Below are 25,040 nucleotides of genomic sequence, written 5' to 3' on the forward strand. Positions count from 1 at the left end.
CACACACACACACACACACACACACACACACACACACACACACACACACACACACACACCCCACTGGCACCCATCATTGAACAGACAATTGGTATTCTAAACCTGTGCTATCATTGCCTGGAGCTCTCAGGTGGAGAACTCCAGTACTCATTGATATGTTCATGATTGTTTGCTGCACCCTGCATACACTCAACAACAGGGGAGAGCTTGGAATGGAAGGAGATGGACGAGAATCATAGAAATCCTACTGTATGGAAGCAGGCTATTCAGCCCATCTAGTCCATACTGGCCCTTTGAAGGGCATCCCACCCGGATCCACCCCATCCCTGTAACCTTGCATTTCCCATGGCTCATCCACCTCACCTGCACATCCCTGGTCACTATTGCCAATTTGGCATGGCAAATCCATCTAATCAGCACACTTTTGTGACTGTGGGAGGAAACCCATGCAGACACAGGGAGAATGTGCAAACCAAACTCCACACAGACAGAGATTCGAGAGTGGAATCAAACCTGGGTCCCTGGCACTGTGAGGCAGCAGTGCTAACCATTAAGCCACTGTGCCGCCCTGGTCTAGCCACTAGTGTCCTCAGATAAGCAAGAAGGGGAGTTGAGTGGAGATGCTATGGGAGCCACTGCTGAGGAAGACAGCGTAGAAATTAAATGAGCCAGATAGGCCTGCCTGATAGCAGCTAGTCTTGAGGATGAATAACATGGTAGGGTACGACAATGAACCAATTATGATGCAGAAGCATTCCAGCTCTCAAGAGAATGTTTGGTTTATGATTCTAAAACATGAATCTACTTCATGGAGTATATATTGTCTGTTAATTTATTCCCAATTACCACATGTTCAGTTTCCTGCCCAAAGCATTATGTAAGATTACATCGGAACTGTACTTATTGCACTCAAAACACAATTTACAAAGAGCATGCATCTAACATTGAGATGTAGAGAAGTTAAAATAGGCTGATTGACTCCCAAAACCCCTCTATTTACCTTAAATTCTTATATTTCAGAGGTTATGTTCCTTCCAAAGGATCATAGTGAATGAGAGCCTGAGCTCTCTTTAATTGCAGCACCTGATGCATTTGTGAGTATCTGGGTAAATCATTACCCTGGGGCTCTCGTGGCACAGTGTTAGTGTTCCTGCGTCTGAGACAGGAGGTCCAAGTTTAATTCCTACCTGCTCCATAGGTGTGTCATAATGTCTTTGAACAGTTTGATTAGGAAATATCTGTCCTTCATGGCTAAGGGGCTCTTGTGATGCCGTAGTAATGTCCCTAGCACTAAGCAAGGAGGCCTAGGTTCACAGCCTTCCTGGTCCAGAAGTGTGCAACAACACCTCTGAACAGTTTGATTTAAAATGTCTAAACCATTGCCTCTAAGTGTAGTCTAAAAGGAAAGCATAGTTATGTTTGTGCTTTGGCCACTTTGACCAGTTCCTTGACTAAAAACACTTTAGCCAAGTGTTTTTGTTAGTGAGGCAGACAAAGGAACGCAGAAGTTGGTTTGCAGTTCAACTTGATTTTATGAACAAAAGATTAAAAACACTCTGTGAGCATTTCCCAAATTTCCACGATATTTACTACCTGTCTAGTTCTATCTGTCTCAGAAAGGATATTAGCCACATGCTCCATGTTTTTTAACTGGGCTGTTGGCATCTCCTGCCTCTCTGAAGTAGGGCTGGCTCTCTTCCATGAAGGTGGGTCTCACAGATCAGGTCAGATCTTCTCCTGGGTCTTCTTGTGTTGTCACATGGCCACGGGCCATGCTACAATTCTTCACTGAGGAGGTGGTTTCCAGGTGTGAGCTTTTACTCCCACTTGCTCCAAAGCTTTCAGAATGTTCTGTGGTCTTTGACAAATGGGATCGTAATTTGGATTTAAATCAACCAAGAGGGTTGTGCCAACACCCTTCACTGTTGCTATGCTGAGTAAAGTGCACATACACAGGAAGTCAAGATGTCAGAAAGTCTGATCGATATTTCTCAAATACACAAACCTCAGGCTCATTTTAATTGATTTTCCTGTAATCTCTTTGATCTTGATTTACACTGTTCTCTGTAGACAATAGCTGCTGGCTGTTTTAATTTAGTTTTTCCACTTTTCTGTCAGGCGTGATTTCTTCGGCTGTGGATCACTTTAGAATGTCCAGTTTTGGGCCCGTGGTCACTTCACTACTCCCTGAGTATCTGGGTTCCCCATTGTATATAGACAATAATATGCTATGCACTAACTATCTTCCTTACACACATCAATGAGCTTCACAGTACTATACACAAATAACAACACACAAATTAAGAATTAGACATTATTTGCATACACTGGTTCACCCTCAAGCCTCTTTAGTAATAAATAACACTTAATGGAATAAAATTCATACTGCGCAACAATTTACATAGTCCTTTCATGACATAGTCCTTGTTTATTAATTTCTTGGCTCTCGTGAAGGAACATAATGACCCTATTTAGTTTCTGCATGAATTCCTTTTCTCAGTTGATGAATTTGACCGTGATAATGGTGAGGTAGATTAAAGTAAATGGGATGAACATCGCAGTCAGGTGTGATAGGAGATGTACCCTTGGGAGTATGTGTATGTTTGAGCCCAGTCCCAGAAGTCATCCCATCAATTAATCACTTTGATTTGTCTGATACCCTTTTGGATTTACTCAGTCTGCTGAATAACAGTTGCAAAATATTTATGTGCTTTCAACAATTTTGCCTGGGCCTGTTGCAATGTCTCTGGTAAGAGTTCAATGCCAGTTTTGTACTTCTCTCAACAATCCCCTAGTTTGTCTGACTTTGTCATTGACATTGACAATGATCTAACTCCTCATGTGGCCATCTCTGGATTTCTACAATTTAGAGTGGCATTCATCCAAAAGTCACACAAGACATATTCTTTTGAATATCTGGAGTAAGGGCACACAATTATTTATTTTGCCTGCTGACATTTATTCACAGTGGTACTTATGAGACTTCCCTCTTTCTCAACAATGTACAGAAGGATGCCGTCATATTCTAACTGAACTCTGTCTTGAACAATTCCAACATTTTCCACCTCAAAGACTTGTAATTCATTTTGATTTGACATTATGATCGGGACCCCAGTACGATTCCCCAGGGTCTTTCCTGGAGTCCCCTTACAATCGTCATTAAACCAGATCTTGGTCAGTCATAGTAACTGACAATTTGAAATATTGTGGTGTCTCTTTCCATGAAACAAGTGCTGTATTTGCTCGCCACTGAATCCAAGATGGCACCTGTCCTTGCTTAGTCTGCTCAAGGTTCTCCCTCAACTGTTTGATCTCTCACTGGCTATAGATGCTGCACAGAATCCTATTCTGCTGCCTACTGTCACCATCTCTCTTTGCCCAGCTGATCTTTTTTGTGGTCCTGGCATGTCCTTCTAGCACTGTTACCAGTCGTTGGTCTGCTGGATGTTTTTTAGAATCCCCCTCGGCATCTTGACGGCTATTCAGAATAATTTTATGCAACTTGCTGCGCGAAAAATCAGAGTTTATTATCCAAATTATTGAAATCAAGAGTATTGACTGTAGACATCCCTGCTTCTTTAGCTGCTGCCAAATCATTCAAAATATCTCTGTTACTACACCCTGCTGACCTGGGTCTGGCCTCCCCTGTGTCAATCCCTGTTTTCCGTCCTAATAGAGGATGGGTCAAAGACAAGTATAATTTCTGAAGTTGAGAAGGGCACCATTCTGGCAGCTGGGTTACAGATATATCTAACAGCACCAGTTCTAAGTCATGGCATAAATTGTTGTATCCAGGTTTTGCCTGTGTGTTTTAAAACCACCACATTTTACAGTCCTAGGGTAGTCCTCAGACAAAATTGTAGATGTGCACTTTTGACTGGATTTAGCCCATTTCTCATTTTGTATAGCTCCGCCCTATAATCTTCCCGGGGCATCACTGCCAATGTTATTTCTATATTTTCTAATTTTTTTTCCTTAAGAGCTTGGATTGAAGATTCTGTACTGAAGTACCTTTGTACCTAACATGGCGCCACAAGTGGTAACTTGTAAACTTTTCACTGTACTTATCTGAGTGCACGTGACAATGAAGCTTATTCAATTCAATTCTAGCCCTTATGGCAGGCTGGTAGCTAAACATCCCATTTCTGTACATCCATTTGTGGAAAAACCTAACCAATCGCCCATTGTGTCTGGGTTCAGCAACAATCTGAGCTCCTATTTGTTTTCTAACACACAACCTGAGATGTGTTGGGATAGATGCTCAAAACATCACCTTCACATTCACCTGTTTCTTGTGGGGCAACCCATATACAGCAAGGATATGTGTACTCTTACCCAATTAGAACTTCTGACAATCACCTCCTGGCAATCGAGCCATGGGTGTAGACCAACCAGGTATTTGTCGTCATCCTGGAGAAGGAATCAAGGTGGCATTTGTTATTATCCTTCTATAATATCGGACCAAATTTAGATTCCTTGCCATCTTCCTGTGGAAATTTTTCTAACTCTGTCTGGTCTTACACTCAGCTAAAGTCTTCCCAAACTTTGCTTTTATCAAATTCTCCCAATTCCCTTTTTGTCAGTGAGTTGTCAGTGTCAGGCCTCACTTCAGGTCTGACGTTTGTTCACCCAAAATGGGGGATCAGAAGCAGGTCAGTGCGTCAGCACCATCAGAAGTCCAGATGATTCAAATTTCAATGATGACATGAAAAATGGGCAAAAGATAAGGTGACTCAAAACTTGCAAATAGGATGAAGATGAGATGATAACATGAAAAATGGCCAAAGGGTGAAAACAAGAAAATAATGAAGATGACTGTCTATCATACTGTATGGTTCTGTAGCTCTGTACGATCAGGATGGTCTGACAGATTCAAGCTACCATGGTAGGAGAAGTTTATAACAATGTTCCTCTATGATCAGGATGGATTGGTGAAGCACCAGGGTTAGAGTGTAACAGAGAGCGTTCTGTGTATGCGTCTGCATGTATATGAGAGTGTGTGTGTATAGGTATGCGTGTGAGAGCGGGCCTCAGCTGAGTTGGCAGGGCTCTGGCTGCCTGGTACTGGCTCCTCCACCATGTTACAGGTGGGAGAGTCAGAGTGACTGCCTCTGTCAAGGGATTGGCTCTCTCTGGGCTAGGGCACCATATTGGATGCATACTTGGGTGGACTGTCATTATTAAATGTTAAGTGTCTTCCTGGGGCCCCCCACATCCTAGTTCCAGTCTTTGGGCAATCTCACCATTTTGTCTGTCTCGGTCGAGTCAATCTAAAGATACCACAAGGTACAAGAAACTGGAGATATTGGGCAGCTCGGCTGCCAGTCAAAGGTGCTGTCTGATGACACAGTTGGAGAAGGTGCAAGGGGCAGAGAGATAGCTGGGGCTCCAAGTTGCCCCTTTCTCCCACCTCTTCACACCCTTCCTCAAGATTCTGTGGCCTGTGTCCAATACTAGTGTTGGGCGGGGGCAGGAAGATCCAATGAGGTGACTACTTTTCATATTTGGAGGTCATAGAATATGGTTTTGAACCTTCAGCTGCCAAGTGTTGTCCTTATTATGCTCTGCCTTTGGCTCGAACTGAGCTGGGTGCCACCAAATCTGTGTAACATTCTTTGAACAAAGCAGGTTCACTGGAGATGGAAACAACAGTTTGTTCTGAAACAAAGTGGTCATTAGCACCTGGTCAGGCAGTTCCAGGCCTGTCTGGTTTTGATGGGAAGTTGATCGACCAAGGCCTGGCTGCATGAATAATGTCTGTTCCAGCTCTACAGTTTGCAAATTGCAGAGTCTGGATTCGTTTAAACCTGGCTTCCACTTTTCGAGTTTTTATCCATGCTCATGCAAAAATGTCAATATTTCTTTAACAATCCTGGAGGTCATGGGTCACCTGACCATAATAGATATTCAGAAGCCTTTATTGTCACTCATCTGTATTGGCCTCAGCAGGGGATTGTTTTCCAATAGGCATCCAAGTGTCAGAGAAATTAACTATTTCTTCCTCCACCAGATATGGGATTATGTCAGTGCCATGCTGACCAGACGTGACACTGAGCTACTCTAGACAGATTATCCACTGAAGTGAATGTCATTGCTTTGGCCTTGACGATCTTTCCTCTGAGCCTTATGACTGTTTCTCCTTAGGTGTGGAGGTGCTGGTGTTGGTCTGAGGTGTACAAGGTCAAAAATCACACAACACCAGATTATAGCCCAACAGGTTAGTAAAGAGATGCAGGTTTCAACTGATTAATTTGCAAATCCTAGAATTTCATTCAAGTCACTGCCCTGAAATAACTAAAGGTTTTATCAGTATACCAGAGATGACATCTCAGGTCAGACACTCTCTTGCTCTCGCTCTCTCACATACACATAAGCATACACATTTTCTCTCTTTCTCTCCATCTCCCTCACACAAACACATGCGCGCACACACATACAAATCTATGGGGTGAATGTGCATTCGCAGATTTGTATTTGCAGATACATTCTATTTTGTTCAAAAGACACACAATTTGTAGGCAGTCAATGTGGCATTTTATAAATTTCTACTTTGGAAATAAAACCAGTCTGACTCCAAGTTAAAACACAGGTAGATTCTAAACAGGGCCTCACACCTAAAATGCATTGCCTGACCTGAGATGCCACCTCTTGTATACACTGGTAAAATTTGTAGTTATCTCGGGGCAGTGACTTCAAACAAATTCTGGGATTTGCATTTTAATCAATTGAAACCTGCACCTCCTTTCTAACTGATTAGCGATTTAACAGCCATCTTAGGTTTGTTTGATACATTTGCATCAGTTCTATGTCCCTTTGATCTTTTGCTTATAAATTCTGTGTCTGTTGCCACCTCTCTCACTGAAACCGGAAGAAGGAGCGAGACCCCGAAACCTTGTGTTTTCAAATAAACATGTTCGACAATAACCTGGTGTTGTGTGATTTTTGACCACGTTTCTCCTAAAGATATGCTGAGAGGTGCCGCTAGGTGTTGGCTTAGGAAATGGTTTTTCTTCTTTTGGTTCTGGCTTTGAAGTAAGAACTGGAAGAAAATAGAGAAAAAATAAAAGTTTGTTAGAGTTGTGTGAATTGCCTCCCTCATCCGAGGTTTTATTAAGACACTGCTGGTTGATGTGTGGTTTGGAATAGCTGCTTGGAGGCTTTCTCACTAGATAGCTGTGAATAATTAAACTCCCCTTCAGCACAGACCTGTTCTCCTGCCAACTCAGTGGCCCGCACCTTAATGGAGACCTGGAGTCTCAAATCAGTCTCTCTCTCACACCAACACATCTGCGCACGTTCCAAGTTGGATGTGCACATTCCTAACCTGCAGAAGGAGTTAAGAATTAGCAGACATTGGCTTCAGTGATGAACACGATTCCTGTATTGATAAGTACAGAGAGAGATATTCATCTCCAGAGCTGTGATTGTCCATGTGAGTTATTAGTACGAAGGTGGTGTAAGAATTGCTAGCAATTTAACAAGAAAAACAAATACTGTAACTTTTTAAAATTCTAAAACAAGTTGGTATCTTATTGTAGAGATTTTTTTTCTCCCTGGAATCTCAGCCAATTTGAACTAGACGTTTGGAAATATTAGCATAAAGAATTTTGTACAATTTGAAGCTGTCAGTTATAACATCCAAATTTAATATTAGACATTTGGGAGAGAGAATTTGCCAATGGGTATTTTATTCATCATGTAGTTAATAGCAAAAACAACTCGATTGATCCAACATTTCTCATTCCATACAGCAAAATTGCAGCAGATCAATTTAGATCTTGCACATTGAGTACCTTAATTAGTTCACCTTGAAGGTGGAATAGTTCCCACAGGCTGGCTCCTGTTGTATATGGATTTGAAAGGGTGAACACTAAGGTAAGCCATAAGCACCAACTGCTATGATGGTGTCATGTGGGCCTGTTGACAGAACGGTTTAGGATCTGGCCCTCCTCAAAGTGTTTGGAGCAATGACTATCTGTTAATGTAATGGTTAACTAATTTTGAACTTGTAATAAAACATATCTCCTTAAGAAATCACCTAATTAGATCAGAAAGTGTTTTTGTTCTACCATACCAGACCAAGCAGGTCCTGTCATTTTTCTGCAATTAAAGAAAGTGATTGCAGCAACTATATCACAAAAGGCCACTCACACAGCATTATGACGTGGCATGCTATATAGTATCTCCCTCTGTGTACATTGTTAAAGTAACCTCCTTTATCTCAATAATGCAATCATTGATCCATGGAAATATTGGAATCTGTAATGTCATCGCCAAATAAAGAGGCAACTAAAGCAACATAAAGGAGGGGATCAATGGATGAATAGTGTTCTCCTGCAACTTGAACTAACAGCCTTTAACATAGATACATATGCAGGCATGAGCATAAAACTACCCCAAACTATTGAAGTACCACAGTTCACAGTTCTCATATATTTAAATTCACAGTGACTGCGTACAGAATAAAGCAACACCATTGACACCAAAAATACCTGAATCTATATCTGAAATTCTCAAAAGTCCACATTGAAAAGGGTTGAAAGCAAATAAAACAAGGTAAGATGAAAAATAAGAGAAGAATCAGGTAGAAAAACCTAGCACCAATCACTACAGAAGTCAAAACTTTTGACCGAAAGCTTTGCATGTACTTGTTACATTTCTGTTCAATCCCATGACACATAGTTCTATTGTGTTGCCTACAGTACCTTCAGTTGCGGGTCTGTTTTGTAAGTTTTCTCCTCAATGCTCCCAGGACAGGAGGAAGAAAGAAATGTTCATTAGTTTGACCTCAACCTTCCTGCTGAGCCCGCTGCACGCAACTGGCAACTGTTCCACATGGCACTGATTACAGTCAGCCAAGCTGTAAAGTTTGATGACATTTTAGGAGCTCTTTTGAAACAAAATCCAGGTACCTAAACTCAGTAAATTTGTGGAATATCAGTGACTATCTACAGAATGGTTCTGAGTATTTTGGGAAAAACATTTCTAGTTTTACACTTGTGTATTGGAAGCAAAATTACAAATTTGCAATGAAGCACCAATAAACAGAATTGGTGTGTTGATCAAATTGGGGTAATATTTGGTTTATGGTCCAGATTTGACTTCAAAAGACCATTGTAAAATATACGTGAGACACTTCTATTCAGTGTTCTACAGGAGATTGGTAAGTAAGAGAGGTTGCTTATTAATTCAATATTTATCTAATTTTTGGCTGCCAATTCGGTCAGTATTGGCAGAACATTTAGGATTAAAACATGAACTGAAGGCAATTAAGTTACATGCACAATGCATGATTGTGGCACACAGAGTCAGGTCATGGCCCTGCTCACTTGCTAGTGTACATCGCCTTCATATTACAATTGGTGGGGAAAGGAAATGACACAAGTTAAACAGAGTTATTGACAGAAGTATCACTCAAACAATGACTGCTTCAATTTCTTCTTTGTTTTCACCATTTACATTCTGGAATTCTAGAAACATGGCCATGAAAAATGGTATAATTAATCAAATTAAAAGTGGCAGTGCCTGTTCAAGGTTAATAATCATCTGTCGTAAGTGCTAATAATGGCTCACTGACTTCACCAAAGCGATTGATCAATCAACCATAAAAACAAAGATAAAGGAGTTAATCAAAATTCACGCTAATATTATCTTTCCAGGCTTAGCTTCCCCTTGTCAAGACTCAAGAAAAGACGGGCATGCCCTCTATCTATGGCTCTGTAACTGATCATGTGGCAGTCAGTAGCTTTCTTGAGCAAGTCACCTGATTTTCCTTTTCCTTCCCCTGTAGCTTTCAGAATGTTGGTCTCGGTATAATCTCTTAAGACTGATTGAAATAAAAACAATCACTATATTTCATTCTGACACAATATTAATGTGTTGAACTCCCAAACCAAGTACCTGAGTTCAAGTGGCAGTCTTAACTTACATTCATACTTACAATATTTTCTGTAGTGCTCGATTACTAGTCTTGGTTAAGCTATCTGTAACAGGAAGGGATAATGGTTTGGATATATCCCACGTTGCCCAGCCAGGCAAAAAAGCTATTGATATGGTCTGCTGAATTATCAGCGAGTTGGATTCTATCACACTCCACATCGGTTGCTGTTGGGATAAAATGAGGACTCAGATTCCTTTTTAATGTGATATCAGTACAGCAATATAATTTAATTTGAACTGATAAAATAATGTTTTTCATTTCTACAACTACCTCCAAATAATAATTTTTTTCTGCTTTTTTGTTGATATAAAACTCATGATTTTAAGTGCTAAAGCCAGAAGGTACATAGTTCATGCATTATTGAGAAATCAATATTTTCGAAACACTCTGTATCCTTTGTAAGAAAAGTATAAAACTGAAAGAAAGTGACCCTGAGATCTGCTGAATGTACTCTATTGTAAATTTACCAAACCTAGGATTATTTCCAAATAACTAGCCTTCAATATCACCTCATCTCCTGCACTATTCCATGTTGCCAGAAGTAAATTCAGCAACAAAAATATAAACATGAACAAGATTGGAACAAACTAATTAAAAGCATAACTTCAATGTTTTAAAATTCTTTGTTTTCTGCTTTGAAAACCAATTTGCTTCTGTTTGAATGCAAATAATTAATGAATGATTTAGCTAACCTCTTAACCTGCCAGAAGTTAGTCATAAATCACTGACTGTACATTATAGAACGATGCAAATGTGTGGCAACACTTTATCATCCATAAAGATCACACATTCACTGTTGACAGATAACCTGAATAAAATCTTTGTTTTCTAAAGCTAAAAATTGAGTTTCAATTGCATTTCAATTGACATGAAATAAAAGAAACTTATGACCTTTGTAAAATTAGCACTTAAATTATCTAAGAAAATAATTCATTGATTGTCACTCTTAGAATAAATATTTGAGAATCAATCTTCCAAATCAAATATAATAAGGTTTGTGATGGAATAAACCACTAGGAAAGAAGCTCAAATAGTCTCTAATTTAGTAAAATAAGCCAGTTGTGACCAGAGAACTCTCACTTTCTAGTGAGGAACAGATACGAGTGGTTCTGGTAAATTTGAATTTTGGATGGGACTTTGAAGACATGTACAAGTACTAAACTTTCATGGCAAGATCTACATTTACTTTTTTACTGCATGGGAACTGCAGTCCTTTGTTCTTTATGACTCCTGGGGATTTGGACAGAGATTCACCAAACCCCAAATTAGAAAAGACATTGTCTGTCCCAGATAGACCAGCAGGATTTAGAGGGTAATATCCACCATGAGGTTACAGACTTGATTTATCACAAGACTATTTCAAGGTCATACAACTATTTCACTATCATATCACTAGAGATGTACAAATGTATTATCACTACAAAATATTTTGCACAGCAAAATGAATGCATTCCTAACCACCTGCTTTTCTTCTAGCCCCTGTTTACAAAGCTTATGTAACAGGACCAGACATCAGTTGATTTCCAGGATTAATTGGATTCCAAATCCATTAAAATGAAGTGAAAGTTAACATATATGTGCACAGTGCTACCCTATCTACTGTGTAAAGCACCCAAACTCTAATAGTTCCTGTCAGAGAGGAAGTTGGTCACAAACTATTGACATCACTGTCCATACAGAGAATGAAATTTTCATTTGTATGCAATGGGTGGACAGCATTCATCCAAGTTTCTGCTGCCAGGTTGATGGGCGCAGAACAATGGCACAGAGATTGTGTTTCCATTTGCATCTGGGAAATGTCATTCAGAAACCTTTCTTGCTCCAAAGTTCAACCCCGGAGGGAAGCAGTCAATAATATGCATTTTCACAGAGGCACCCTGTTAATTACCATGGTGCCAGGTGAAAGAGCTCCACAAAGGCTGGTATCCCTTGCCTTTATTTATACGTGGAGAATCCTTAACACTGATCCAGCTTCCTCAGAGCCAGTTTGCTCAGTCAACAGAACCTCTGACACTCCTGTTTATATCTGTCAGTCGGGGCTCCCTGATTGGAACAGATTAACAGTCCCGGGTTCTATGAAGTCCACCTGGCTGACCTTGTTACAATCACTACATACGTCCCCCTCTGAGTCCGATGACATAGGCTGGTTCTCTTTTCTTGTAGTTCTTCCTGGGTCATTTTAGCACTGGGTCAGGTTCCTCCAATTCTGCCTCTGATAGGAGCTGTATGCAATACACGATAACTTCTTCGGGTGGCAAAGGCATCAAAGCAGTGACACCTGCTGTGACCATCTCAGATTCAGAGGTATCTACAACGTTTGATGGAGAGGGAGAACACTCAGGTTCTGGAACAATTGGAAAGGCAGTCAAGGAGCCAGGTATGTTTTGCTTCCGTGTTGTTTGCAAGTTCGCAGCTTTCATGTGATCCACCTTCTTGTTCAGGACCATCGCACCTACCTGAACTTTATATGTCGCTGGGTGTGACCTCATATCAACCATGCCTCTTACCCATGCAGGGCCATTCTTGTGGGTCCTACACTAAACTTCATCCCTTGAAGTAAATTGTCTCTCTTGCTTAGCGAGACTTGTGTCCAGCATTGATTGATTGATTGATTGATTTATTGTCACGTGTACCAAAGTACAGTGAAATGCTTTGTTTACGGGCAGTACAGACAGATCATAATGAGCAATGGTGTATAGATCAAAAAGACTTAGACAGAGGCATACAGGTTACATTGAACAGGGCGTGCGCTAGGCAAGATCAACGTTAGCAAGATCAGCATTTTGTGAGGCTAGATAGTCCATTCATCAGACTAATAACAGCCGGAAGAAGCTGTTCCTGAACGTGCTGGTGCTTGTGTTCAAGCTTCCGTATTTTCTGCCTGATGGAAGAGGTTGTCGGAGATCATTATCAGTGTGCAATGGATCTTTGATAATGTTGGCAGTCTTTTATGCAGTAATGAGTTGTGTAAATGGAGCCCATGGATAGAAGATTAGCTTCCGTGATGGTCTGGGCTGTGCACACCAGTTTCTGTAGTTTCTTGCGGTCCTGGGCAGAGCAGTTGCCATACCAGGACAGTATGCTTTCAATGCTGCATTTGTAGAAGTTGGTGAGGGTCCCTGTGGGCATGCCACACTTCCTGAGCTGCCTGAGGAAGAAGAAGCATTGTTGTGCCTTCTTGACTGTCACATATACATGGGAAGTCCAGGACAGGTTATCAAATATTGTCACTCTTAGGAACTTGATGCTCTCCACCCTCTCAACCTCAGCTTCGTTGATGCAGGTAGGGGCATGTTCTGCTCCTTTCTTTCTGAAGTCAATGATCAGTTCTTTAGATTTGCCAATGTTGAGAAAGAGGTTGTTCTTGTTGCACCATGTCACCAAGCCCTCTATATCCCTTCTGTATTTTGACTCATCATTGTTAGATATCTGTCCTACCATGGTGGTGTCATCAGCAAACTTGTAGATGGCATTCATTCTGAATTTGGGAACACAGTCGTGGGTGCACAGAGAGTACAGTAAGGGGCTGAGGACACATCCTTGGCGGGCTCCAGTGTTGAGTGCTATTGTGGAGGAGGTACAGATACCTATCCTCACTGATTGCAGCCTATGGGTCAGAAAGCTAAGGATCCATTTGCAGAAGGCTGAGCCAAGACCAAGGTGTCGGAGCTTTGAGATCAGTCTGGAGGGATGTATAGGATGGGCTGAAGGGCTAAAAGTTAATGAAGATAAATTGTGCACATTTGGCTGAATGGCTAAAATTGTTGATGATACTCGACAAGCTGTATGACCTTGGATGAGTCTTGTTGACATTCCTTTATGGCTGAAAATGGCACCTGCAACTTGTTTTTCTGTAGCTCGATGTTGTCTTCTGCCTCAGCTTTCTTTGTGCTGGCTGTTTGTTACACAGTTCAAGAGAGAGAGAGTTTTTGTTCCAAGTCATGGGACTTCACCTCAGACCAGGATGGTGAATGGTGCCAGGAACAAGCTCAGCCTCCAGACCAGACATCAATCGAGGGGTCCCCGATGACCAGAAGGTCATGAGGCCTATTGTTTCCTTCCTCTCTTTTTCATTCTTTTTATTCACTTAATAAATGTTCCTTTTTTATTCGTCTTTTATTGTTATTCAACAAATGTTCATATTTAAGCAAATTGCTGTTGTTCAGCCTTCTCTTAATTACTTTTAACCAAATCTGAAAAGAACCGCAAGGATACACATTATGATCCAAGGCATCTTTGGTGAAGAGCGATGGGATTCAGGAAAATGTGTAAGAGAAGGGAAAAGCAACCTGATGCTCTGGAGACCTTCCATATTCCAGGGTGGAATGCGGCAGACTATGGATTCGGCTCTGTAGCTAACATGTTAGCACAATTAGCACCCCACCCCCCTCAGAAGGATGGGGGATGATTATAACTGGAGAAAAAGAGATAACTCAAGGCCAGGTTTCTGTGCTGTGCAAGTGCACTGAACCTTGTAGAAGTCAAGATCAGAAATCACACAACACCAGGTCATAGTCCAACAGGTTTATTTGAAAACACAAGCTTTCGGGGGCCTCAGTACTTCTTCAGGTGTTAGTAGAGAGGTAGTATCAGACACAGAATTTATAAGAAAAAGATCAAAGGTTCACACCACTGATGAGGATGTATTAAAGAAAACCTAAAATGCAGTTAAATCTTTAATCAGTTAGAAGGTTTTAATTGATCAAGTCACTACTCAAGGCATCGGGACCATACATGGAGAGATAAGTAAAACCTCATAGATTATTTGATAAGATCATGTGGGAGTCAAGAACGCACGACATGGTCTTGGGATACCGATGTAAGTGTGCAAAAGTGAATGTTACCTCGGAGGTAACAAACACGAGATGGTAAAAAACATGCACTGAAGAACGGATCTCAGACATGTACACCTACTTAACGAAAGGATTAGTGTGACTTGGAAGAGCACAAAAACAATAAGACACTGCCACAAAATCCATAGAGAAACTGACTTTAAAACAATGAAAGTCGTATTAGTGAAAGAGATGTAAGAATTACAATCAAAATAAAGAGTGTTATTGGGTATAATGTTAAAACGTTACAGAAATGAAAGAATATGGATTCTGGGAGGAGTAATCGTAGACTGAGTGATAGGGACCATTGGATGACATACAGATTCCCCATCATGAGCATTTGTATGACTAAACCAGTCGGTAAAATTGTAAGAGTGTATGGGAAAGAAGGATGAGCTAAGACTCAGGTGGTGTAGGAGTCTGTGGTAAGGGAAACTCAGGAAATATAAAAGGTGAAAAGCATAAGCTGAAGGTAAAGCCTGATGAACGTTGGAGCAGTATTGTTTGATATCATTATATTGTAGCTCAAAAAGGGGTACTTTTGGCTAATTGAAAAATGCTGAGCCAATCTAGGTGAATCTTTCTTGTCCAATTTTGCCCCATCAGACTTGGGCCCCAATCTTTCTCTACAATCAGTGTTAACCGAGCCAGTTGCTTCTCATAAGAGACTGGAATTGAGGTTATACCCTTAATGTGTAAAGGTTTCCCGGTATAAGTTCTCAGTCTAGCTGAGGCCTTGCATAAACTTAAAGGTTGGAGTCCAGAGCAAATTTGTTAAAAACTGGTTCTGTGATCACTGAAACGACTACACCAGTGTTGACTACATTAGAACTGAGTGATCATTTAACCAGGCATTTATTTTGATTGGTTCTGATTTGGATGTTGCAAAGCAATTTAACAGTTCCAAACCAGATGTAGGTAGATTTTCCAGGGTGTGCACTCTCCTGGATACCAGCCTATGAGTTCTCTTATCAGTTTTGGTCTGGTGGGACTCTTTAGCTGTCTCAAGTTTACATACTGACAGTAACGACAAGGGCTTGCAGGCCTGGATCCTGAAGAAAATTTTAACCATTTGGCTGAGGCTTGGCTTTTTTTCTGGGGTTTTGCTCTGCGCTGACCTAGAGTTCCTCTGTTCAGGATGTTTCCTGAGTGGGACTATGCAATTGTCCTCTCTCAAGTGGTGTTCCCCAAGCTCAGGCGGACTAGTGAGGGTGTCCACTTCCTTCAGAATACCCTGCAACTCATATGCTGCACTTGCCCGCATTTTCCAATTATAAAGCCAGTTGTAATGACTGTTTAGGGTCCAGTTGGGCTTTTGCATGGTCCCATCATTAATCCCACTCTTGTCTCCACTGAAATAACTCCACAGAGGCTGGTATCCCGTCACCAAGTCAGCCTTTGTTTACACATAGAGAGCCCTTGACACTGATCCAGCTCCCTCAGAGCCAGCTCTCAGAGTGAACAGGATGTCTGACACTCCTGTTTATATCTGTCAGCCAGGGCTCCCAGATTGGGGCTGTAAATTTGGTCCAAGCAGGAGTTTCATGTTCTCTGTGGCCTACCTGGGTGATCTTGTTACAATCACTATAACAGGTTGTCTATTCACTTAAGGATGACTGGTTAGCTTTCAAACCTAAAAGGCCTATCAGAAGCTTTCTAGGTTGAGAGATAGAGTGAATACAGATAGAGCACTTTGTTGTATATCTATGAAACCAATCATTTTGGCTGGACTAGCATTTATTGCCCTCCCCATGTGCCGTTGAAAAGATGATGGTGAACTTATGTTTTGAACCGCTGCAGTCCATGTGCTGTAGTGTAGATCCAAAATGCCAATATGGAAGGAATTCCAAGATTTTGACCCGACAACAGTGAAGTAATATTTTCAGGTCAGGGTGGCAAGTGGCTTGGAGGGGATCTTGCAGGTGATATTGGTGCTCTCATGTATCTGCTCTCCTTGTCTTTCTCGATGGTAGCCGTTTGGTGTTTGGAAGTTGCTGTGATCTTCGATGAGTTTCTGCAGACTATCTTATAGATGGTAAACATGGCTATTACTGAGTGTTGGTGTCAGAAGGAGGGGACATGGTGCCAATGAAGTGAGCTGCTTTGATTGGATCCTGTCAAGCTTCTTGTTGGAGGTGCAGTCATCTAGGCAAATCTCGAGTATTCCATCTCACTCCTGACTTGTGCCTTGTAGATGGTTTTGGGGAGTTACACGCTGCATTAATCCTAGCCTCTGATCTGCTCTTATAGCCACAGCATTTCATATGCCTAATCCAGTTCAGTTTCTGGTCAATGGTAACCCCAGGATGTTGATAGTGGGGGATTTAGTGATGGTAACGCCATTGATTGTCCAGGGGTAGTGTTTAGCTTTCTTTTTGATGGAGACAGGCAAATAGTTGGTGTAAAGATCTATCATCAACCTGTATCAGGCCAAAGGACTTATTTGGCTAACAGTGATAGAAGATGAACCACTTGTGAATCTTAAAAATAGAAGCAATAGTCTTAACAACAAGATGTATGTATTGCATGATAGAAATACGTACAAGTTACATTGGCTTGTTAGACATAATCACTGAGCTATCAGAAGCAATGGATTATACATCAGATCCTATTGGCATCTCCAGACTCTTTGACTCTCCCTTCATAATTGCATAACATCACAAGATTGGGTAGGACTGAATGCAGTCTCCAATATTTGCCCTTTGAGAACCTTCCCCTATGCAACATATTTCCATGTTACATTTCCTCTGACCTATTTTTTCATTATTGTAGCTTATAAATAGATCTTGTCATCAGAACATCTTTGTAGCAACCAGGGGTCTGGGGAAAGTATTGGTTAGTGTACCTCTCCAGGGCAACTTTGGGCGACCCCATTGCTAACAGGCAGGGAGGGCCTCTAGACCTGCAATGGAGTGCTGGATCCTAGTCTGCTATTGGCTGTCCACTTCAAGGCAGTAAAACTGCCTAATTTTAGATTAGGAAACTGGCCCAACTAGAAAATTATACTCTGCATCCTTTAATTTGCCAAGCAAGGTTCTCAATTGCCTTAATTGGCCACATGGGGATAGGCTACTAACTCCAGCCTATCTTTGTTAAATAGGCCAGGACTGCAAATGTTTAAGGAAAATTTGTACATTAGGTGGTACTGGTAATTTTTGGACTCTTTTTGTCCATATCGCTCATTGGACCTGAAATTTCTGCCCTAAATTTGTGCCAATTAATAAATGGCAGAGATCCAAGGACTGAACCACCAAAACAGAGTCTAATTCTGAGTTCCTGCTCCTACTGGCTCTTAATGCAATTTTGAAGACTGCAGCCTATCATTTATTCAAATCCTTGCCAGAGACCAAAGCCTTCAACATGCGAATAATGGGCCAAAATGGCAGGAAAGCAGGCTAGGGTCAATCTTAGACAACAAGGTGCAGGGCTGGATGAACACAGCAGGCCAAGCAGCATCATAGGAGCAGAGAGGCTGACGTTTCGGGCCTAGATCCTCAATCTTATCAACTTTTCTCTAAAAGCACATCGTGCGATTTGGCTTGACGTAAAGAGCAGGAAATATTTCAAACTGATGGAATGAATTTTGAAAAGAGTTGACAGACACAGGTATTTTGAATAGTACAGCCCTGTATGTTTTTGGCAATATAAGCTAAGTATCTGTTACCTAATCAGCATCTGGTGTCTTACTTACAGAAATAGGTTATGGTTTTAATAAAAATTGGCAGCCATTGTTAACACAGGAAACAAACTGTTGAGTACAATCAGCCTTTATGTTCTTGAATTAGCAGGCTAGCTAATGCTTCATTAAGTATGAAATTTTACATGGTTCTGTGTTAAGTTCAACTTTAAAGTTGAACGAGTTTACTGTGCAAGGAGAATTAATAGCAAATGTATTTAATAAGACTTGATAGTTTGGCAATAAACTGCACTAAGGGATAAGCAGGAGTGTGGAGGCACCTTGCATTTCCTGGTACTCAGCAGAGGAGTGAAATGTTGAACCATTCCAATAGAAATAGCATGTGTGTTGCTGTACTAGAAGGAAATTTGAAATAATAGGTTGTTTAGCCACAGTTTGTTCTGGTACTCCTTATCTCACATTAGGAAAAAAAAGCTCTAAAAAGCATTAGACCAAACAGTGGTGCAGGCTAAAATCCACTCTGATATAATTGCTAAGAAGCCTGTAAGTTTAGCAATAAACTTTATTTCTTTTCTTTTCGTTTATACAAGTACCACATGCTTCACATACTAAAATGTTTAACAACATGACGATCCTTAATGACTTCCTGTTTTGGGAAAATGCCAAGTAATGTTTCTTATTTGTTCATGTATGTTTTCATTGATTAACATTATTGTAATGGGGGAAGTAAAAATAAGAGTTGCAGTGGATATTTCTGTGTAAAGCATGTTTTGGTAACAGTTGTGAAGGAAAGCAGGCAGAAAGCTTTGGTCTCATATTCATCCACAACGGTAAGTGATTGCACTTTTCAACTGGGGTAAAATATTCTCCATTCACATCAACATCTACAAAATGTGATACATTCCTTCCGTGCCAGAATTATGTTGTTCAACAAAAAGAAATTCCTTACCCAGGACCAATATAAATGGAATCCATAAGGGGCTCAAATTTCACAGAAGCAGGACTGCGTGGGTGGGTGGTGCAGTATGTGTGTTGATGAGGGATGCTGGTTTCATTGATCTTCTAAAGAGCTGGGTAGTCAGTGGCAAGTGGCTGTCCAGCCAAAGAAGAAGACTGCTGTTAGGGTTCCTATGGAAACAGGTCGTTGCACAAGGCAAATGCTCTGGAATGGAAATCCCAGTCAGGGTGCAATGAAACTTGGACAGGGAGTCATATATTCTTGCCAACAGAAGCAGGAGCACTAACACAAATGGAGATAGTTCAAACCTAACTAAATGGACACGGAATTAGGCATCCATTGGGATGGGATACCTGTTTTACAAACTATTCCATTTTACTGCCCAGACAAGTCATCCATCACGAAGCTGTTCCAGTGCCATTTGTCAGTTTTGGTGAAATCAGAGCTAAGGGTACAGCACTTCAAAAGACTACCCTTTGTGGACTTCTTCTGACCAGAGCCACTGTTCTTGACTGATTCTACAGCCATTAGGCCTCCATTCAGGCCTCAGGTTAACATATCTTCGCAGCCTCATCGGCATATGTAAAGGAGCACAGTCAGAATCATGGAAACAGACCCTTTGGCCCAACTAGTCCACACTGACCATGTTCCAAACTAAACTAGTCACACCTGCCTGCATTTGGCCTATGTCCCTCTAAATATTTCCCATTCATGTACTTATCCAAATGTCTTTTGAATATTGTAATTGTACCTGCATCCACCATGTCCTCTGGAGGTTCATTCCACACACGCACAACTCTGTAAAAATGTTGCCCCTCAGGTTCTTTTTAAATTTTTTTCCTTTCACTTTAAAATTATGCCCCCTAGTTTGAACTCCCCACTCTTGGGAACAGGCCCTTGCCATTCACCTTATCTATGCCCCTCAAGATTTTATCAACCTCTATACGTCACCCTCAATCTCTTGTGCTCCAGTGAAAAAAAAAAGATTCCAGTCTAACCAGCCTATTTTGATAACTCAAACCCTCCATTCCTGGCAACATCCTGATAAATCTTCTCTGAGCCATCTCCACTTTAATAAAATCCTTTCTCTAACAGAGTGATCAGAACTACATACAGTATTCCAGTACAACCTCAACATGACGTCCCAAACATACTCAATGGTCAGAGCAACGAATGCAAATGTGCTAAACAACATCTTAATGAGGCAAATGCTGGTCTCTGTTCTACAACCCTACCATGATTCATCTGAGTCCTGCTCTTGTTTGTTTTACCAAAATGCAATGCCTCACATTTATGCGAGTTAAAATCTATCTGCCACTCCTCAGCCCATTGACCTAATTGCAGCCAGACACATCAGAGCAAAAAGTAAAATCTCCTGGTTTGACTTAACTACTTGCTCACCTCATTTTTTGTCAGGTGAAAGGACTTAAAATCAATCCATTTATTTTGATGGAAAAATAGCAGCTGAATATGCCTTCGACACAGGATAGAGAAGATAGCGGTGAAAAATGGGGTAGAATCAGACAGTGAGATTTCATTGTCTTGATTGGACTTGTGTTCCCTCCAGCCCCCACAACCCACTTCAACCAACCCTGATCTGTCAAATTCTAGCCCACCAATCCAGTCAGACCCTCATGTGCTGCTCCTTCCACACCCATTGTAAGCAAATGTCAGGCTTCATGAGGAAGATCATGATAACTCCAAGTTCAACGACAGCGATATTCTCAGAGCAGATTTAACAGAATGAAAAATCCAAAGGAACTTCATGGGAACATTATAAAACCAAGAATGGCACAAAGCCACATAAACTTTGTTAAAGAGATAGGGTTTACTAAACGTCGTAATGGAAGGCAATGATGGACAATGGTGGGTGGGAGTTGGAGGGTTGACAGTTTGGCATGAAAAATGTGGGGGGCCTTGGGAGGTGTGTGAGTGGGATGGTTGGGCGTGTGGAATTTGTAGAGGTAAGGAGTGAAGGCTGCAGCGCTTTTATTTGGTATTGATTCTTTTAAAATTTCAACACAATGCTGAAATGCCAAGCTAGACCTTCTGCCTAGCCTGCCTCTGTACTTGGCAGTGTCTGCATTGTTTCTGGGGGTTCCGTCAAAAGTCTAGCTCTGTCCCAGAACAAAAAAACACTGGTGTTCTAGGGCGCTTTGCTCCTGGTACTATTTGTAGAGCTGGAAATTGTAACAACTGTGCTCTTCAACCGGAAGTAAAAATGACAGCCACACTCTTTCCCTACACACATCTGCTACCTCTTTTGTTTCCTCTTCTATCAGCAGATATTAATTAATAATTAGGTCTGACCCAACTTTAACTTTTGCAGAGCCTATCATCATGAGGTTAAGTCGTTAAAAACCTGTTCTCGCACTCTGCCCTCAGGTCAGGAGTCATAGCGGCCAATTATTCTGGCAAACTTCAGAAAACAATCATGATTTTAGACCAAGGTAGTCCACTATAGGTCCACTGTCAAGATGCAAGATTTAACTAAGAATCCTTCAAATTTCTAAATGTTGCACAGCTTGAAGATCCCATCCTGAGCAGTATGGGTTCAGTTAAAGACACCCAAGCAGTGGATGATCTTTAATGTTCTCCTCTTTTTCCTTTGGGGAATATTAATTGCACTTACTATTTCTTCAATAGCAGACTTACATGACACTTATCTAATAATGGAAACTATTGAAAATATACTCCAAAGTGTGTTTATCCATCCTGCTTCTGTAGTAGAAAGGCTGAGGGACCATTTATCTTTGCATCACACTGTCTTATTCATTATAACTGTTGCCAGCTTTTGATCACATATGTCCGCACCAGAGGCAGTTTTAGGGATAAAGTAGATCAGGGAGTGCCAAGGGAGGAACAGAATGTAAGAATGAGCTGCCAAAGTTAGCAGAAGGGGACTCATGAAGTGTACCGAGAAAGGCAATGCTTTCCACAGAGTAACGCCATTTAGGATCTGCAAATACGTGCCAGCTAAAATTTTGAAGACAAGAGTGTATTAAGGTACATGAACTGAAGTGAATGAAATGAGATGTGGAGCAGCCATGACCTTGCTTTCATGAACATTACAATTTGGCCATGAGCATGGTCAGAGATGTTTCTGCCATTAAGCAACAAAATTTGATCGCCTTCATTCAGTTATGGCGCACACACATCAGCTGAATGATCCTGGGCTTACTCTTACACAATGAGGGGCATTTTCTGATCAACTTCACCCTTTAAGTTGAAATTAAACTTTTCTCCTCCATCAGGTATCGTGCGAACGCAAAGAAAGCCATTATCAGTGTTTGCCAGATCAGTTTTGTCATCACAGTAGTATTGGCAGGGGTTTGTTTCATCCAGATTTGTTCTTTGTGCTTTAAAGCCATAAGCCTCAAGAAACTGCAAGTCAACACCATCCGGTGAGTGACAAGCAGACACAGATAGGTGATCATCACATGGTATAATAGTTTCTGCACAATTCACTGAATGTATGAATGATTGCCACTGTCTTTTGATGTAGTGTGAGAACTATTGTTTCATTTCATCCCCTGCAACTATCTTTGGTCATTGTTTTTCTGACCAGGTATGTGATGCATGCTTTGGACAGGTCTCCATATCTTGTTTATTTTCAAGGGCTGGAACGTTTGTCCTGTAGTTATAAAAGACTTCTTCACACTATGATATATGCCATCTCAGTAGCAAGGTTATCTATGGAAGAATGTCTTGACTTTTGAGCACCATGTCTTAATCTTGTACTTGGCCAATTAGGTTTAGGTGGAAGAGAGTGCGAAGGCAAATTTCTGGTTTCCAACTGTTCAACTAGATTGTCTAATGTTAATGTTGGATTCCAGACCATGCCACCAATGACATGATGACAGAAATGATTGTTAATAGTCCTGTTCTGGTTTGTGTGGCCTAGCGTAAGTTTGAGAGTGTTTTTTTCTCTTGAGTAATGGCTTCTTTGCTTGAAAGAATGTGTGATGCTCTACACATGATTTCCAAAGAATTTTACATGCTCTCTAATTAAGCATACTAAATCCAATAACACTTGAGATTCATTAGGTTTCTCTCTTAGCTGAATGAAGAAACATTTCCTCTTGAAAGAAATTTTTATGTTTACCCAGGGATAAAAAACTGATTCAAGCCATATTTCAAGAGACACGTAGTCCTTCAGAGGATATCCCAATCTTTTTCTCTAAATTATTTTGATCCCTTGCATTGTGCAATCCACTCCATAAAATCCAAGGGTTTTTGTTCTACTTAAGAAATCAAGTTTTAATTCTGATTGTTTCAGATCACTGTGTTATTTTGTGCAAAGATATCACATTGGTTTGAAATTCTTGGTTTTTAACAAATATAAAATGGATGTTTTCTATATAATTAAGATGATGATCAGAAGGATTGTGTTTTCTGAGTTCAGGCTGGGCTGCACACGATCAGGTAAGGCTGCTTTATTGTGAGGATAAGGTAACCTTCCATCAATAAAATCCTTTTTTCAGTTGTAAAAAATATAAGTGCCTTGTCTGTTCTTGCTGCAGAGCATTTGGGTCTATTACAAAATAAAAATCTCACTTGCAAATTTATTGCACTTCCTTTAAGTTGTTTCCTAGGTTCAAGCCACCTCGGAAATTCTATTGAGGCATCTATAATTGTGAACCAAAATATTCCTCTTCAATTAAGTCCAGGTGTTTACAGATCACATCCAACAGAACTTGACCGACATCTTGTTTATTAACTTTAAAGCTCTGCAAATTGCCATATGAGGAAAGACTGGATCGACTAGGCCTGTATTTGCTGGAATTTAGAAGAATGAGGGGGGGATCTCATAGAACATATAAAATCCCGATGGGACTGGTCAGGCTATATGTGGGAAGAACTTTCCCAGTGTTGGGCACATCCAGAACTAGGGGTCACGGTCTAAGAATAAGGGGAAAGCCATTCAAGACTGAGGTGAGGAAGAATTTCACTCAGAGAATTGTGAACTGTGGAATTCTCTCCCATAGGAAGCTGTCGGGGCCAGTTCATTAGATATATTCAAGAGGGAACTGGGCATGGCCCTTGCGGCTAAAGGGATCAAGGGGTACGGGGAGAGGGTGGGAATGGGACACTGAGATTGCATAATCAGCCATGATTGTATTGAATGATGGTTCACGCTTGAAGGGCCGAATGGCCTACTCCTGCACCTATTTTCTATGTTTTTATGGCCTGATCAAATATCACACCATTTAAAAAAAAACTATTTTTCTAATCAACCAATTCAGAGATGTTATTACACATCTCTGGAGCAGGTGGGGCTTGAACCCCAGCATCTCAGTCCAGGGGTAGGAATCCCCTCTGTACCTCAAGAGCCCTTCAATTAAGCCTACTGCACAAGCTATTCCCAGGCTGAGTTCCATCTAAGTTCTAACCAGGCATGAGTCTGGGTAGCTTCCAAAACAGGAATTTTTAGACTAGTATGGCTGTAGGCAAATGATTTCGCCATAGCAGGACTCGAACCAAAGTCCCAGAACGTTAACTAAGTTTCTGAGTTAATAATCCATTGATAACACCACTAGAGCGTCACCTCCCTGCTTCAAATGTCACACCTTTTTAAACAAAATTATCCTATTTTTCTAATCAAACTTTCAGAGATGTTATTACACACCTCTGGAGCAGATAGGACTTGAACACAATACTCCAGATCCAGGG

At 41.0% G+C, this 25,040-nt stretch overlaps 1 pseudogene; it reads right to left on the reverse strand.

Annotated features, from left to right (window-relative positions):
* Positions 1-22,916: 22,916 nt before the first annotated feature.
* Positions 22,917-25,040, reverse strand: part of LOC109917600 — a 58,590-nt pseudogene continuing 56,466 nt past the window's right edge.

Source organism: Rhincodon typus, chromosome 1 (assembly GCF_021869965.1).
Source record: "Rhincodon typus isolate 14 chromosome 1, sRhiTyp1.1, whole genome shotgun sequence".
NCBI classification, from domain to species: domain Eukaryota; kingdom Metazoa; phylum Chordata; class Chondrichthyes; order Orectolobiformes; family Rhincodontidae; genus Rhincodon; species Rhincodon typus.